Source organism: Anabrus simplex, chromosome 3, assembly GCF_040414725.1.
Source record: "Anabrus simplex isolate iqAnaSimp1 chromosome 3, ASM4041472v1, whole genome shotgun sequence".
NCBI classification, from domain to species: domain Eukaryota; kingdom Metazoa; phylum Arthropoda; class Insecta; order Orthoptera; family Tettigoniidae; genus Anabrus; species Anabrus simplex.
Window position 1 is genome coordinate 320,233,926 of NC_090267.1, and position 15,747 is coordinate 320,249,672.

Below are 15,747 nucleotides of genomic sequence, written 5' to 3' on the forward strand. Positions count from 1 at the left end.
GTGGTTATGTGTAAGAGAGGGCTTAAGAGCGTTAATTTCGCTAGAGATTAAAAAAAATTTCCAACGATGTAGTCTACAGTACATACTGTACCTATAGACATTTACGCGACTGATAAAATGAGGGTAGCCACTGATCCTTCAGTTTTACAGTACATGGAATTCGAATTATAGTAAGGACACAACTTCTCGACCGAGCTCGATAGCTGCAGTCGCTTAAGTGCAGCCAGTATCCAGTATTCGGGAGATAGTAGGTTCGAACCCCACTGTCAGCAGCCCTGAAAATGGTTTTCCGTGGTTTCCCATTTTCACACCAGGCAAATGCTGGGGCTGTACCTTAATTAAGGCCACGGCCGCTTCCTTCCCACTCCTAGCCCTTTCCTGTCCCATCGTCGCTGTAAGACCTATCTGTGTCGATGCTACGTAAAACAACTAGCAAAAAAAAAGAACCTTTTCGATTCACACGCCCCATTTTGAGCCGTGTCTCTTTTGTTATTATTATTATTATTATTATTATTATTATTATTATTACCCTTTTTTACAAGTTGCTTTACGTCGCACCGACACAGATAGGTCGTACGGCGACGATGGGACAGGAAAGGGCTAGGAGTGGGAAGGGGGTGGCCGTGTCCTTAATTAAGGTATATTTGCCTGGTGTGAAAATGGGAAACCACCGAAAACCATCTTCAGGGCTGCCGACAGTGGGGTTCGAACCCACTTTCTCCCGAATACTGGACACTGGCCGCACTTAAGCGACTGCAGCTATCGAGCTCGGTACCCAAATTTTTCTCCTCCAAAGTACGATTTGAAACTGTACATATTCCTGAAATATCTCAGTGTACATTTTTTGATGAAACTGCTTGTAGGTTTTAAGGTGTTGCTCTTGGCTATTTCTCGTCGTAGCATTGGTTGATCAAGTTGACTGTGAGAGCTCTGTGTGTAGTAAAATTTTACTCGCTTGTAATAAGTTCTCCACCTTGTTCATAGATGGCACTACCAGTTCCTTACACACGCGGAATGTGAGATGTGCACCATACACATCAGAAGAGGCCATCATTATCAGGAAACGAATTCTAACATAGGAGATTAACTAGGATTAATTTTTATGTCAATGAGTAACATGAGAGCGCCGTAATTTTCATGATATAACCAAGAACTTCAGAATTGTTATCCCGAAAGAAAATTATTCGTGGTGTAGTGGTTAGTGTGATTAGCTGTCACCCCCGGAGACCCGGGTTCAATTCCCGGCTCTGCCATGAAATTTGGAAAGTCGTACGAGGGCTAGAACGGGGTCCGCTGAGCCTCGGAATGTCACCTGAGTAGAGAGGAGTTCGATTCCCATCTCAGCCATCCTCGAAATGGTTTACCGTGGTTATATGCTAAGATGGTACCAACTTAAGGTCACGACCACCTCCTTCCCTTCCGATCTTCCCATCCCGCCTCAAGGCCCGTGTTCAGCAAAGCAGGGGAGGCCGCCTGGGCGAGGTACTGATCCTTCTCTCCGGTTGTATGCCTCGACCCAAAGTCTCACGCTCCAGGGCACAATTCTTGAGGAGGAGAGGTGGGTCCCCTCGCTATATCCGCGGTAAAAAAAAACCCACGCTGGAGTGTAAACGGATTAAGAACGAAAGAAAGAAAGAAAGAAAGAAAGAAAGAAAGAAAGAAAGAAAGAAAGAAAGAAAGAAAGAAAATTACTTTTACTTTGTTTATGTAATCAATGGAACGTGTATGACAGCTGATGGCGCAGCTATTGAGGGTTTAACCAAAGGGCTGAATATTCACCATACACGAACTGTAGTAAAATTCGAGCTTACGAATCTCACAAACCGTATTTTCTTTCTTCCGAAATCGTTTAATTTCGTGTAATGTTGACAATTCGGAAGTTCGTTCGATAAAACATTAATATTAATAAAAATAATCACATGGCTAAAGAAACTGAATTACAGACCATGTGGTGCCATGTATGTGGCGTGTCTATCAATTTTTATTTTTCGACTACGCCACTTGTCATTTGGTTTTAATAATAATTACATTTTATAACACAAGATATCGGCATTACGGTGCAAATGGCTGGAAGATTTTAGCGGAGCATAAGGGATATACTATTGAATGTAAATGTCCCAGTATGATACAAAGAGAAGTCTTCTAAGATCTACGTTGTCCCTGTTCTAACATACGGAGTACAACATCCAAAGAGGAAAACGAAGAAGGACCGTATAAGGAACACGGAGATACACGAATGTCTGGGGATAAAGAATCTGCAAAGCAGTACTGGGACCAGCAGAGTGATGTGGCCACGTCGGCAGGATGGAAGTAATGGGAACCCCTACAAGCCTAGAGCAGTGATGGAAGGGAGGGTGACTGGAACAAGAGCGAAGGCGGAAACCAAGGAACAGGTGGATAACCAAAGTAGAGGATGTAGTGGAGAGTAGAGGTGTGAACTGGTCCCAAATTTCAAGAATAATGACGGAAGAAAATACACATATGGTGCTCCCTGGTCGATTGCTTCACCCGACAGGGAATCTGATAGAGGGTGTAGAAGAGGATCTTAAATTTTCTTTCATTGCCGACAGGTGAACAAGTGTGTATGTGTGTGTGTGTGTGTGTGTGTGTGTGTGTGAGCTAAAATGTTAAGACATGTTAAAATGATAAAACATGTTATTTAATGTAAAATTCTGAATAATCTTTTTCTTTTCTACTGGCTTTTCGTCGCACCGACACAGATATGTCTTATGGCGACGATGGGACAGGAAAGGGCTAGGACTGGGATGGAGGCGGCCGTGGCCTTAATTACGGTACAGCCCCAGCATTTGCCTGGTGTGAAAATGGGAAACCACGGAAAAACCATCTTCAGGGCTGCCGACAGTGGGATTCGAACCTACTATCTACCGAATACTGGATATTGGCATTCTGAATAATCAAGTCAGATTAACTACGAATAAGGAAATACAATTTAGAGCATCAGTTCCTTCTCTACGTCTGCCCCTTATTCTCTCTTCTATGTACCTTGTTCATTTTATACCAGATGGACGTTGAACATGATTCGACGCAATTCGCCGAGATAGATATTTTCTCAAACGGTGGAGAGGTAAAGGTTTAATTTCGTACCCGGACATTACTAAACAACATTGTTTTCATTCCATAACCTGATTTCTCAGATCAAGGAGATTGGAATTGATGAAGGAGGTGTACGAGATGTACGGTGAAGATGAGGGAGTTGGGCGGTCGTACTTAACTTGATAGTTTCTTGTTCGCATCACGAGTTCGATCTCGACTGAGGTCGGTAGACTTGAAAGCGAGATAATGCATTGCATGCCATGTCAGTATGCAGAACCCTGGTGAAAATAAAATGAAATGGCGTATGGCTTTTAGTGCCGGGATGTGTCCGCGGACTTCGGCTCGCCATTGCAGGTCTTTTGATTTGCCACCCGTAGGCGTGCTGCACGTTGTGATGAGGATGAAATGATGACGAAGACACATCCTACACCCAAGTCCTCGTGCCAGGGGAATTAACCAATTATCGTTAAAATTCCCCACCCTGCCGGGAATCGAACCCGGGATCCCTTGTGACCAAAGGCCAGCTCGCTAACCATTTAGCCATGGGGCCGGACAGAGTCCTCGTGAACACATGAGATGTTCATTCACCTGAAATATCTAAACATGCTGTAGATACTCTTTAGAATTTGTTTCACTGATACAGGCACTAATTTTAGTTAACTACATTGGCGTGATCTGTTAATGAGGTCAGGACGTCAAAACTATCATGCATATTGCCCGGGCAGTACCAAATCCGACTCATTGGCTGAATGGTCAGCGTTGAGGCCATCGGTTTAGAGGGTCACGGGTTCGATCCCCGGCTGGGTCGGGGATTTTTATCGTCTATGATTAATACTTCTGGCCTGGGGACAGGGTGTTTGTGTTTGTCCCAACACTTTCCTATTCATATTCAGACAACACACTACACTACCGAAACACGCAATAGTGATTAACTCCCTCCATATAGGATTGTCATCAGTAAGGGCATCCGGTCGTAAAACAGGGCCAAATCCACATGTGCGACGCAGTTCGCACCCGTGACCTCACAGATGTGGTAAAAGCGGTAGAAAAGAAGAAGTACCAAGTAAAAACCTTACTGCGGAAATACTTCCGTAGGAAGATTCAACAACTTTCGGATAAGGACGACGATGATATTGTCGTTGCTACCACCATCGACTACTATGCAGCACACGTATTGTTTGCAAGTTAGCTTTAATATCCTTCTGAGTCCTGCGGTTCTTTTAAGAGAACACCGAGTTTCAAATTTCGAATCCCCCGCAAGATACCAACATTACGTACATATTTATATTTCAACTGTTAAGCATGTTATTTACTTTTGTGTAGTTAGTTAGGTTATCACTTCGCTCTTGCCCTACTGAACAGTCAAGAAACAAAATAAAACCACGAGAGTTCACATCGCTCAATGTCAAGTGCTCAGGTATCTTTACTTTTCTACTTGTTAACAAGCTTCCTGTAATGGATAAATAAAAGCAAAACAAAGTCATCTCCATTAAGGCCGTGAAGGTCCTGGGACGCGTGGAAACTAAAGGCTTTCACTATCCGTAACCTCAACACTTTGTAGGATAGAATGGTTAGTTAGCTCTAGCCACGGCCGCCTTTGCCCCCAGGAATTAACCTGATACTCATTTTTGAGGTAGACTGAGTGAATCCCGGTCAAATTTAATGCAATACTGGACCTTTCTAGTCAGAGTTCTAAGCTAAAATAGTAGCACATAGCGGTTTTTCTAGGCGTAACTACGACATTTCAATATGTTAGTACATATTTCACGCCATTTAAGCCGTAGGCTATTGAAATCAGTGACGTACAGAATATTAATAAGGTATTTTCCAAAATACGCCGGCCTCGTGGTGTAGGGGTAGCATGCCTGCCTCTTACCTGGAGGCCCCAGTTTCGATTCCAGGCTAGGTCAGGGATTTTTACCTGGACCTGAGGGCTGATTCGAGGTCCACTCAGCCTACGTGATTAGAATTGAGGAGCTATTTGACGGTGAGATAGCGGCCCCGGTCTAGAAATCCAAGAATAACGGCCGAGAAGATTCGTCGTGCTGACCACACGACACCTCGTAATCTGCAGGCCATGGGGCTGAGCAGCGGTCGCTTGGTAGGCCAATGCCCTTCAAGGGCTGTAGTGCCATGGGGGGGATTTTCCAAAATACATTTTTACCGGGCGAGTTGATCGTGTGGTTAGGGACGCGCAGCTGTGAGCTTACATCCAGGAGATAGTGGGTTCAAACCTCACAGTCGGCAGCCATGAAGATGGTTTTCCGTGGTTTCCCATTTTCAGACCAAGCAAATGTTGGGAGTGTGAATTAAGGCCACGGCCGCTTCCTTCCGACTCCTAAGTCTTAATTACGGTACAGTTCCAGCATTTGCGTGGTGTGAAAATGGTAAACCACAGAAAACCATCTTTAGGGTTGCCGACATTAGGATTCGAACCCACTATCTCCCGAATCGAAGCTAATAGCTACATGACCCAAACCTCGCAGCCACTTACTCAGTTAGAATACAGTTCAAGGCGGCTGAAAATCCGCTGAGTGTGTAAGCACCCATTTGATCGCGTGCGCCACCATTGGGACATGAGCGGTAAATACCGCCGGTAGTAGAGACAGCTGAAGTTGAAGAATTTATTTTTAACTTGTAAAGTTGATCTACGAGAACTTCCTTTTTTGACTTTTACTCACTTCACGAATATTTCCTAGAACGCACAACACTGGTCATTTTGACCCACCCCTTTGTATGTGATTTAATTTTTAATGTTGGTATCTCTGATTCTAAAATACTTCGCGTCACCGCATTTATTCGTCAACAATGGCATTAGATGCAAGAAAAGCAAAAGTGCTTCAAGTTATTTGTTGTTCTTGAGCATGATGTGGTCATTGCTTCTCGTGAGAGCTTGTTGTAAAGATCTCAAACGTTTGCGTGAAGGTGAAATCCTGGAAGAATTGCAAAATATTAAGGAGGGAGAATCTGATGGAGGAAATGTAAGTTTGGATGAATCGGATGATGATTCCGTAGTTCAAAAAGACGAAGCATCCAGTGATTCTGAATGCGAGGAAATGGGAAGCACAACAAATAAATATAAACGTGTGTGTAGGACTATCACAAACGTTAGAGAAATGTAAAGAAATTTAAAAAAAACATTAGTAAATTTCTCTCCCTTTCTTCATAGTAACTTTCTTTTTTCTCTCAATTCATGGACGTAAATTCAATATTTGCAGTTTTTTGATAGGATTTCTAATATACTTGTATTGTTGTAGTTGTAATTTATGAAGAAGCTACTGTTATCCATATAACTGTATTAGGGATTTACGTCCCACTAACTACTTTTTCGGCTTTCGGAGACGCTGAAGTGCCGCAGTATAGTCCCGCAGTTCTTTTACGTGCCAGTAAATCTAGCGACACGAGGCTGACGTATTTGAGCACCTTCAAATACTACCGGACTGAGTCAGGATCGAACCTGCCAAGTTGGGATCAGAAGGCCAAAGCCTCAACCGTCTCAGCCATTCAGCCCGGCTATCTCCAACAAATATTACTGCTCATAAATAATAGTTATTTAATTTTAAAATGTCTTTATCAAACAATAAAATCATTACACCAACATTTTGTAACTTGGGTCAAATTGAACCAGGTTGGGCGTTATTTTTGCTAGTGGCTTTACGTCGCACTGACACAGATAGGTCTTATGGCGACGATGGGATAGGAAAAGCCTAGGAGTTGGAAGGAAGCGGCCGTGGCCTTAATTAAGGTACAGCCCCAAGATTGGCCTGGTGTGAAAATGGGAAACCACGAAAAACCATCTTCAGGCCTGCCGACAGTGGGATTGGAACCCACTGTCTCCCGGATGCAAGCTCACAGTCGCGCAGTTCTAACCACATGGCCAATTCGCCCGGTGGTTGGGCGTTAAAGGCAAACGGAAACGCCGGACATTGGAGTATTAATAGCGGTGTAATCATTTGTGGCTGGCGGTAAATTATGTCTAGGCTGAATTTGGTTTAGACACTAAACTTTATTGGGCACGTCTTTACAGCACAAGTTGCTGTATCTCACTTCTCTAATAGATGCGTCCGATGATTGCTGTCCTGTTTTTGCGCGGCTGCACGTCACATCAACGCAAGTAAATTTTCAGTGGTGATAAAGATATTGTTGTCATGGCCTTAATTAAGGTATAACTCTTCCCTAGCTGGAAATGGAAAACCATGGAAAGCAATATTCAGAGTGGCCGACTGTGAGGATGGAACCAATTATCTTCGGACTGCTAGCTTGCAACCACACGACTCATACTACGCTCTTCTAGTCACCTGACCAGCCAGGTGAGTGAGAGCTACTACATCCTTGACAGGCAGGATGACAGGTTTCATACAAAATTCAAGTGCATCTGGTGAAGGGAAAGTCACGACAGTCCAATCTACACCAATCGAAACAGCAAGCACATCAGTGACAGATACATTCTAATAATGGTTTTCCACATCATTATTACGAATCCTCTTCTACGTATTTCATTGCAAATACATCTTAGAACATTACACGTTGCTCTTGCAGCAAAGATCGAAATAAATTCCCAATGGTAATTTCTTATTCGGTTCGTCCTATCATATCACTCTATCACGTGCTTAAAATAAGATTACATTACGTCATGCCAGAAAAAAAGATCGCCTATTTGCGTCTGTCATCCGGTTCTGCCACTTAATCCGTTTACCCTCCAGGGTTCGTTTTTCCCTCGGACTCAGCGAGGGATCCTACCTCTACCGCCTCAAGGGCAGTGTCCTGGAGCATGAAACATTGGGTGGAGGATACAACCGGAGAGAATGACCAGTACCTCGCCCAGGCGGCCTCGCCTGCTATGCTGATACACAAGGAATAGGGAAGGAAGCGGCCGTGGCTTTTAGTTAGGTACCATCCCGGCATTTTCCTGGAGAAGAGGGAAACCACGGAAAACCACTTCCAGAATGGCTGAGATGGGAATCGAACCTTTGTACTCATTTGACCTCCCGAGGTTGAGTGGAACCCGTTCCTGCCCTCGTACAACTATTCAAATTCCGTGACAGAGCCGAGAATCGAACTCGGGCCTCCGGGGGTGGCAGCTAATCACACTAACCACTACACCACAGAGGCGGCTCATTATTTTAGTCAGTCACTCAGTCCTTGCTGATGCATTGGTTCCTTTTACTCCAACGTCGCTGGCCCCTAACGATCAACACACATTCCATCTTAATTCGTTCCATCGCTTTTGCATTTGTAGCACTCGCAAATTCTTCTCTACCATCCAACCTGTTCTCTGCGAGGCTTGTGTGATGACTGTACGCGGTCCACTAACGCTATCACTGCTTGCCCCTCTGTCATCCACCCATTGCAATGAAGAAACGCTAGCGCCGCCTCGTGAGAGTATAATAACAATCGTACTTTGAATAAGTATATAAGTATATTAACTATTTCCTAAAGTACAGTAGATTGAGTTCTTTCCTTAATGATGATAACATTAATAAGACTAATAATAATTACAAAGATGGTTGCGCAGTTCGAGCCGTATAGCTGTTACATAGCATTGTAGGTTCGACTCCCACAGTCGGCGGCCCTGAAGATGGTTTTCATTTGTTTCCAATTTTCATACAAGGTAAATGTTGAAGTGTACCTTAATTGAGGCCACCAACCCTTCCTTCACAGAACCATTGTGAGCTGGAGCATACGTACATTGAAAGCCTCGATATCGATCTTGAGGCAAACCCTCTACGCTCCACCCACTTAACTGAATCAATTAAAGTAATTTATCTGACGCTTATTTGTGACTTGGTATTGTTTTCTGTACATTATCAGTGGAATTATTGTTTTTTTATTCTGTACTGTATTTAGATTATGAACTAAATTTATATTGTATGATATTCTTTGTCGATTTGGCAACCTCAGTAATTTGAGGAAGAAAATATTATTATTATCCTGTCCTACTCAGCCCAGCTAAAACACTTCCATTTTTGTGTCAGGAATTTTTGTGACGGAATACCGCGCACCCGAAATCTTGGCCCAATTCAACCCGCTTCGAAAACTATCAGCACGTGCATGCCACAGGACTGGCTTTAGTGGGAAGAATGTCACTACAATTCTTTCACTCGTGTAGTCACTTTAAACAAGAATGCTGCCTGGGATGGCTTTTCAAGGTGGCATAATTCAAAGCCGCGAGTGGCTCTTCATTCGAACAACCTCTAGAACCGTGTAATAAGGAAATTACAACGAGCAGAATAACAGGGAAATAAAAATAACGAATGCTTAAGTTTGCTTGTTGCAGTCTAAACATTAGAGGTTTAATTTAACAGGTGGTCTACTTTATAAACTTTTATGCGTTTAGGTCTACTAGTTAGATATCATTTGAAGGAATGTACTGAAGCTAGACGAGAGACGGAGGAGTAATACATCTTCGATGTATATAAACGTGTTTATGCCACGTTTTCTGGATATATATCGATTTTTATCGTTTTTATTACGTACAGCAGGGATTGAAATTATTTCTTACTTCTTCCACATTTAAAGATGTGTATGTTTAGTTTAAACTAGCTATATTACCCGACAATGCCCTGGCACTTTATTGATTGTTTACTTTTACCTATTTTATGTCCCACTCGTTGGCTGAATGGTTAGCGTACAGACCTTTGGTTCAGAAGGTCCCGGGTTCGATTCCCGGCTGGGTCGGGGATTTCAACCTTCATTGGTTAATTCGAATGGCTCGGGGACTGGGTGTTTGTCTGCCTCCAACACCCCTCCACCACAATAACACGCAGTTACCTACGCGTGGCAGATGCCGCCCACCCCCATCGGAGGGTCTGCCTTAGAAGGGCTGCACCCGGCTACAAATAGCCACACGAAATAATAAAAATAATAACAATAATAATAATTATTATTATTATACATATTTTATTACCTGTTAATTACATGTGAAGAGAATTTCTGTAGATCGTTATTGTGACGTTGACAGGTACTTCACCCCCTTTCCACCCCACAACCCAGAGGGGACATTTTTGGACTTTTTCACTCCTTCTCAACCCCCAACCCCACCCCCCATGCCGATTGGGATGAACTTGGACTTAAGCGACCTGCAGAGGGTCACTTTTCATTTCAGCGATCCTAAAACCTATGGATTCGACACTATTTTTGATAACTTTTATATTTCACCTCCTCTCCATCTCCATCCCTAGAGGTGGCTTTCCCGCACAGTATATTTTATCAGACAGTCATATGTGTAGCAGAATCTCTCCTTGGTCTAGCCTGATTTACGCACGTGCCTACTTCGAACACCAGCCCTGTATTCTACTAAAGAATCCTAGAGCTGACGCTGCCATGGTTACCGATTCCTAGAGCGGGATAGACTGATGCCAATATCTCCATAACGGTTCGTTTTAGGCCCTTAAAACATGGTTTTCGGGGCCCTTTTGCTCTCGACGAGTTTTGTTCTTCGCGTCGTGAGGCTTAAAATGAGCTTTTTCTCGTCCTTGTACGACAAATTTGATATTTCGCCCATATTAGCCTATATCAATGTGCCAAATACCATAAATCCAGGGAATGGAGACAGGTGTTAAAATTTATTGTTGATGGGGTTACCTGCAGGGTCCTAAAAGGTAAGTATACAAAATTTGGTTCGAATTGGTGGCACGGTATGAATTTGTATAAGGAACGGACAGACAGACAGACATTCTGAATTTTATATAGAGATAGTTGATAAAATTTTATATAGAGATAGTTGATAAAAAGTAGTATGGAAAATCTAATATGAAACATTTTATCCGTAGCTATGATCACGATATCCACAGCCACGTAAAACTACACATTTGCTACAAGCTTTGGAAAATTTTGTACTTGTACTTAGTCTCAGTCATGCTGTGTTCGTGATAAACATGCTTCAGCTACAAATTGATATTTTCAAGGACTTAAATGGAAAATTAAACTGTGATGACATTGAAGCATTCCAACACATAGGGAATCTCGTGGGTAAACTCAAATCATTCCGGGCACTGAATTGCTACGAAATGATTGTGGACAGTGACGGTCTAAAATAAACATTTCTAAATGCAAAAGAAATTATTTAACTCTGTCATAGTTTTCAAATAATACATTCGGTAGATTCTGACTATCTAACTAAACGTGAAGGTAGACTAGGTCAGATAATAGATTTGTTTGATAACCTGGAGATTAGACCACGAGAATTTCTACAGTAGGCCTACATCTACTATACTGTAAAATAGGTCACATACAAAGAAATGAAAATAATGGACACAGAACACAGCTCACAATTGTCGTTAATATACTCTACATGTGAATTATTTGTCCTCTCCGTCTAACATGAACTCATGACGTTTCCTTATTCTTTTCTCTGTCATAGTCTATTTAATAGCTACCATACTTCTCCAGTACGGAAGGCTATGCTAACTCTCGTCACCTTGTGTTGGTTGGTTTGCTACAGTGCTACACTTACTGACGATGTGTATAATATTGCTGAGGTTCTCCTCATCAGTGATTTTCTAATTATTTTTATGAGCATATTTTACCTAATGGCCTAAGGAAGACCTCTCCGAGCAATCACGCATCGTAGCAATGTGTAGTAAAACTGTACTCAATTTTACATGAATCCAAACAAATCAGGTGACAGATAAGCTGGTGACCTGGATAATAGAAAATGAAAATGCATTACATGCATTCCCAAATAATAAATATTTTGCAGTGAAGTAATTTACTCTACTGTACTTTCGTTAGTTACCATTAACTAGACAAGGTGGTATAGGAGTGTTGGATTTTCGTATCAAACACCTCGCAGTGAGATACAGAGCAATATTACGTACTCTAAATTTACACAGCAATGCAGTAACGATTTATAATATTACTTACTGTACATTCTTGAACTGAAGATGTGTAGAATTGCGCAAATGACGACCGCTAGCTATTCAGGATACGAACTCCACCTGATGATGAAGCAGCCCCGTTCACTTCAAACAGTATATTGTCCCCACCATCGGTTTTCAGCGAACAAAACGAGCTCTACTCTATACAGCTGTTGTCAGTAACAAAAGAAAATCACGTAGTGCGTAGACACTTACCTTTCGTTCTCTACATAGTGGTGGGCAAAATTCTCGTTCGAGATACTCGAGACTGACGTCACCACTCTCGATGCATCTTCGAGATTTACGTAGAGATGGGCATAACTCTCGTTTGAGATACTCGAGCCTGACGTCACTTTCTCGATGCATCTCGAGGCACGCTCCAATTGAACCTCAGCCAGGACGAATATAGCAGAAACAGACATGATTAGTAAACATTGAACTCGAGCTGTTAGCGTGGCTCATTTGGCTAAATAACATCGTTTGGCATTATCCTCCGCTACGTTTTGTGGTGGTTCGAATCTTATCTTCAAATATTTTTGTTTGTTCTTGTTTTGCAATCGGAGTTTCGGCTACCAAACACACACCTGTTCGTGCAGAAACAACCAGATCGCTAATAGAAGTAATTGTAACGTTACTAAATATACAAAATAACCAATAGATAATAAAATCTCTTCCACTTGAACACATGCAATATAAACAAATCATAATGTAAACAAACCTGATTACCTCGTGGCCATGTCATCAGATCAGTTAGCTTTGTATCTGTATTGCACTGAAAATAGTACTCATAATAATGTTGTTTTACGTCCGTCCTAAATGCTAGTTCTTGACAGACGCCTGGGTATGAGAATTATGTCCCGCAGGAGTTCTTTAACATGCTGGAAGACGACATGGAATTGTTACCTTTAAAATAGGTACACTGACAGAACATATTGAACACACTGTGACAAAAATGCACGTGTTTCGACAGAGGGTTATCATACTACTCTGTGTTTTGTATTGTACGTTTTGGTTATTACATATTACAGGCTTTGCTACTCTGGGTTTTGTGTTGTACGTTTTGATTATTCAATATTGCAGGCCTTTTCTCTGTTGTGAAGGTATTTTCACAGAAATAAGTTTGTTTGCGGTAATAAAACCGAATAAATCACCATTTAATTACCGGTTCTACTCTATAACGAGCCACCGGAGACCATGGGTACCTTCTACCAATATACACAGAAGATTTCCCTGAAGAATTTCCGAAAATTTGTCGGTGGAGTTCGGCTTCATCATGTATATGTGCCTTCAGGTCCGATAATATTGTGGCTGGTCTTGAATGATCCTTTTCAAGAAAACGATCTTATATAAAAGTATCGATAGTGCAGAAGGAGACTAGGGGCCAGTTGTACGAACAAGGAATAAAGCTGGGATAATTCTTATTCCGGCATTAGCGCCAGAAACCAGTTGTACGACGACTGGATAAGTTGTATTCCGAGTATAACCTCGGAATACGTTATACGGGCGTGAGGGCCAGTTGTACGAACAAGGAATAAAGCTGGGATAACGCTTATTCCGGCCCGAGAACGAGTCCTTCATCGGATACATGCACACATATACCAGTATATGCCATTGCCGGTATATTTTACCTTCTGTTCAAATTATTACACAATTCGATGCGTCGTAAAAGAAATGGTTTCAATAAAATGTTAAAAATATATCACACTCTTCATTACTATTTATTTCACATACCCAGTCCCCGAACCATAGGAACTAATCAACGAAGGATAAAATATCTCACCTAGCCGAGAATCGAACCCAGAGACCCTTGGACGAAACGCCAGTACGCTAACCATTTCGCCACGGAAGCGGACAGTGATTAAGTAAACTGCAGGAAGTACAGGTAGGTAAGTTGACTGCTAGTAGATTATAAAGTAGTTGGCGTATCGTCATTAGTTGTTATAATGATGTTATTTGCTTTACGTCCCACTAACTACTTATTAAGGTTTTCGGAGACGTCATTAGTTGATCAGCAGGCGGAGTATAGTCGAGGGATAACATACCGCATGCGCATGATGTCCCGATTTAAACTTCGAGGTAGGATTACGAGTCATGGACTGTATCAGTTGCTCGAAATGCTTCGAGAGCTCTCGATACGTTTCCCAGCACTGCCTCGAGACAAAGGGCTCATGCGCCTGACGTCACTATACGACATCGAGACAGCATTATGAGGCACGTACTGCATCGCTTGCTCAGAATGCATCGAGAGCTTTGCATCACGCGACCCATCACTATCTCTACACTAACATTGCTTAGACGTTGGAGAAACAGATTACAAAAGTGTTTGTTCAAGAAGTTGTTGACGTCGCCTGAGTTGTTACTGAGGATTATGTCGTTTGAGCCTTGACGGGCGTTGGCCTACAAACTGACCATTGCTCAACCGAAAGTCCTACAAATTACGAGTTGGCACGTGGTCGGTGCGACGAATTCTCTCGGCCGTTATTTTTGGCTTTCTAGACCGGAACCTCTCTCACATTCAGCTAAATTCTCGATTGTGCTCAGAAAGGCCAAGTGAACCCAGAACCAGCCTTCATATCCAGGTAAAAATTCCCTTACCTGGCCAGGAATTGAATCCACGGCCTCCGCGACTGGCAAGCTACTCTAAGATTGCAGGGCTAGCCAAAGGATTTTGAGATGTACCATATCTATATATATAAAGTAGCTTGTCCTGACTGACTGACTGATTCATCATCGCCGAGTCAAAACTACTGGACGTAAAGAAATGAAATTTTGGGCATAGATACATATTAAGATGTAGGTGCTCGCTAAGAGAGGATTTTTGGATATTCCGTCGCTAAGGGGGTGAAAATGGGGGTGAAATTTTAAAATGAGTGTGTCTATATCTCAAAACTTTAAAAGTTTACAGATGTGAAAATTGGTATTTAGAATCTTCTTTAAAAATAAGGAAACACGTATTTTTTTGTTTTGAGACAATCCCAATAGGAGGGGCGAAAAAGGGTGAAAAAGGGGTTGAATGCCTTTAATCGGGATACCGGTACTTATATCTCAGAAACCGAAGATATTACAGACCTCAAAATTGGTACTTTTGATCGCTGTGAAAAATAAAGAAACACATATTTTTTTTGTTTTTGGAAAATCCAATTAATGCGAGGGTGAAAAGGGGGGTGAATTTTTAAAATGAGTTCATCTATATCTCAAAAGTTTTAAAGTTTAGAGATGTAAAAATTGGTATTTAGAATCTTCATTAAAAATAAAGGAACACGTATTTTTTGTTTTCGGAAAATCCCAATAGGAGGGGTGAAAAGGGGTGAAAAATGGGTTGAATGCCTTTAAAGAGAATACATATATCTCAGAAACTGAAGATATTACAGACCTGAAAATTGGTACCTTTGATCTCTTTTAAAAATAAAGAAACACGTATTGTTTTGTTTTTGGAAAATCCAACTAATGGGGGTGAAAAGGGGGGTGAATTTTTAAAATTAGTGTATCTATATCTCAAAACGTTTAAAGTTTATAGATGTAAAATATGGTATTTAGAATCTCCTTTAAAAATAAAGAAACACGTTTTTTTTGTTTTCGGAAAATCCCGATAGGAAGGGTGGAAAAGGGTGAAAAAGAGGTTGAATGCCTTTAACGAGGCTACTTATATTTCAGAACCTGAAGATATTACAGACCTGAAAATTGGTATTGGGGATCCACTTTAAAAATAAGGAAACACGTATATTTTCGTTTTTGAAAAATCCGGATAATGGGGGGTGAAAAGGGGGGTGAATTTTTAAAATGAATGTGTCTATATCTTAAAACTTTAAAAGTTTACAGATGTAAAAATTGGTAT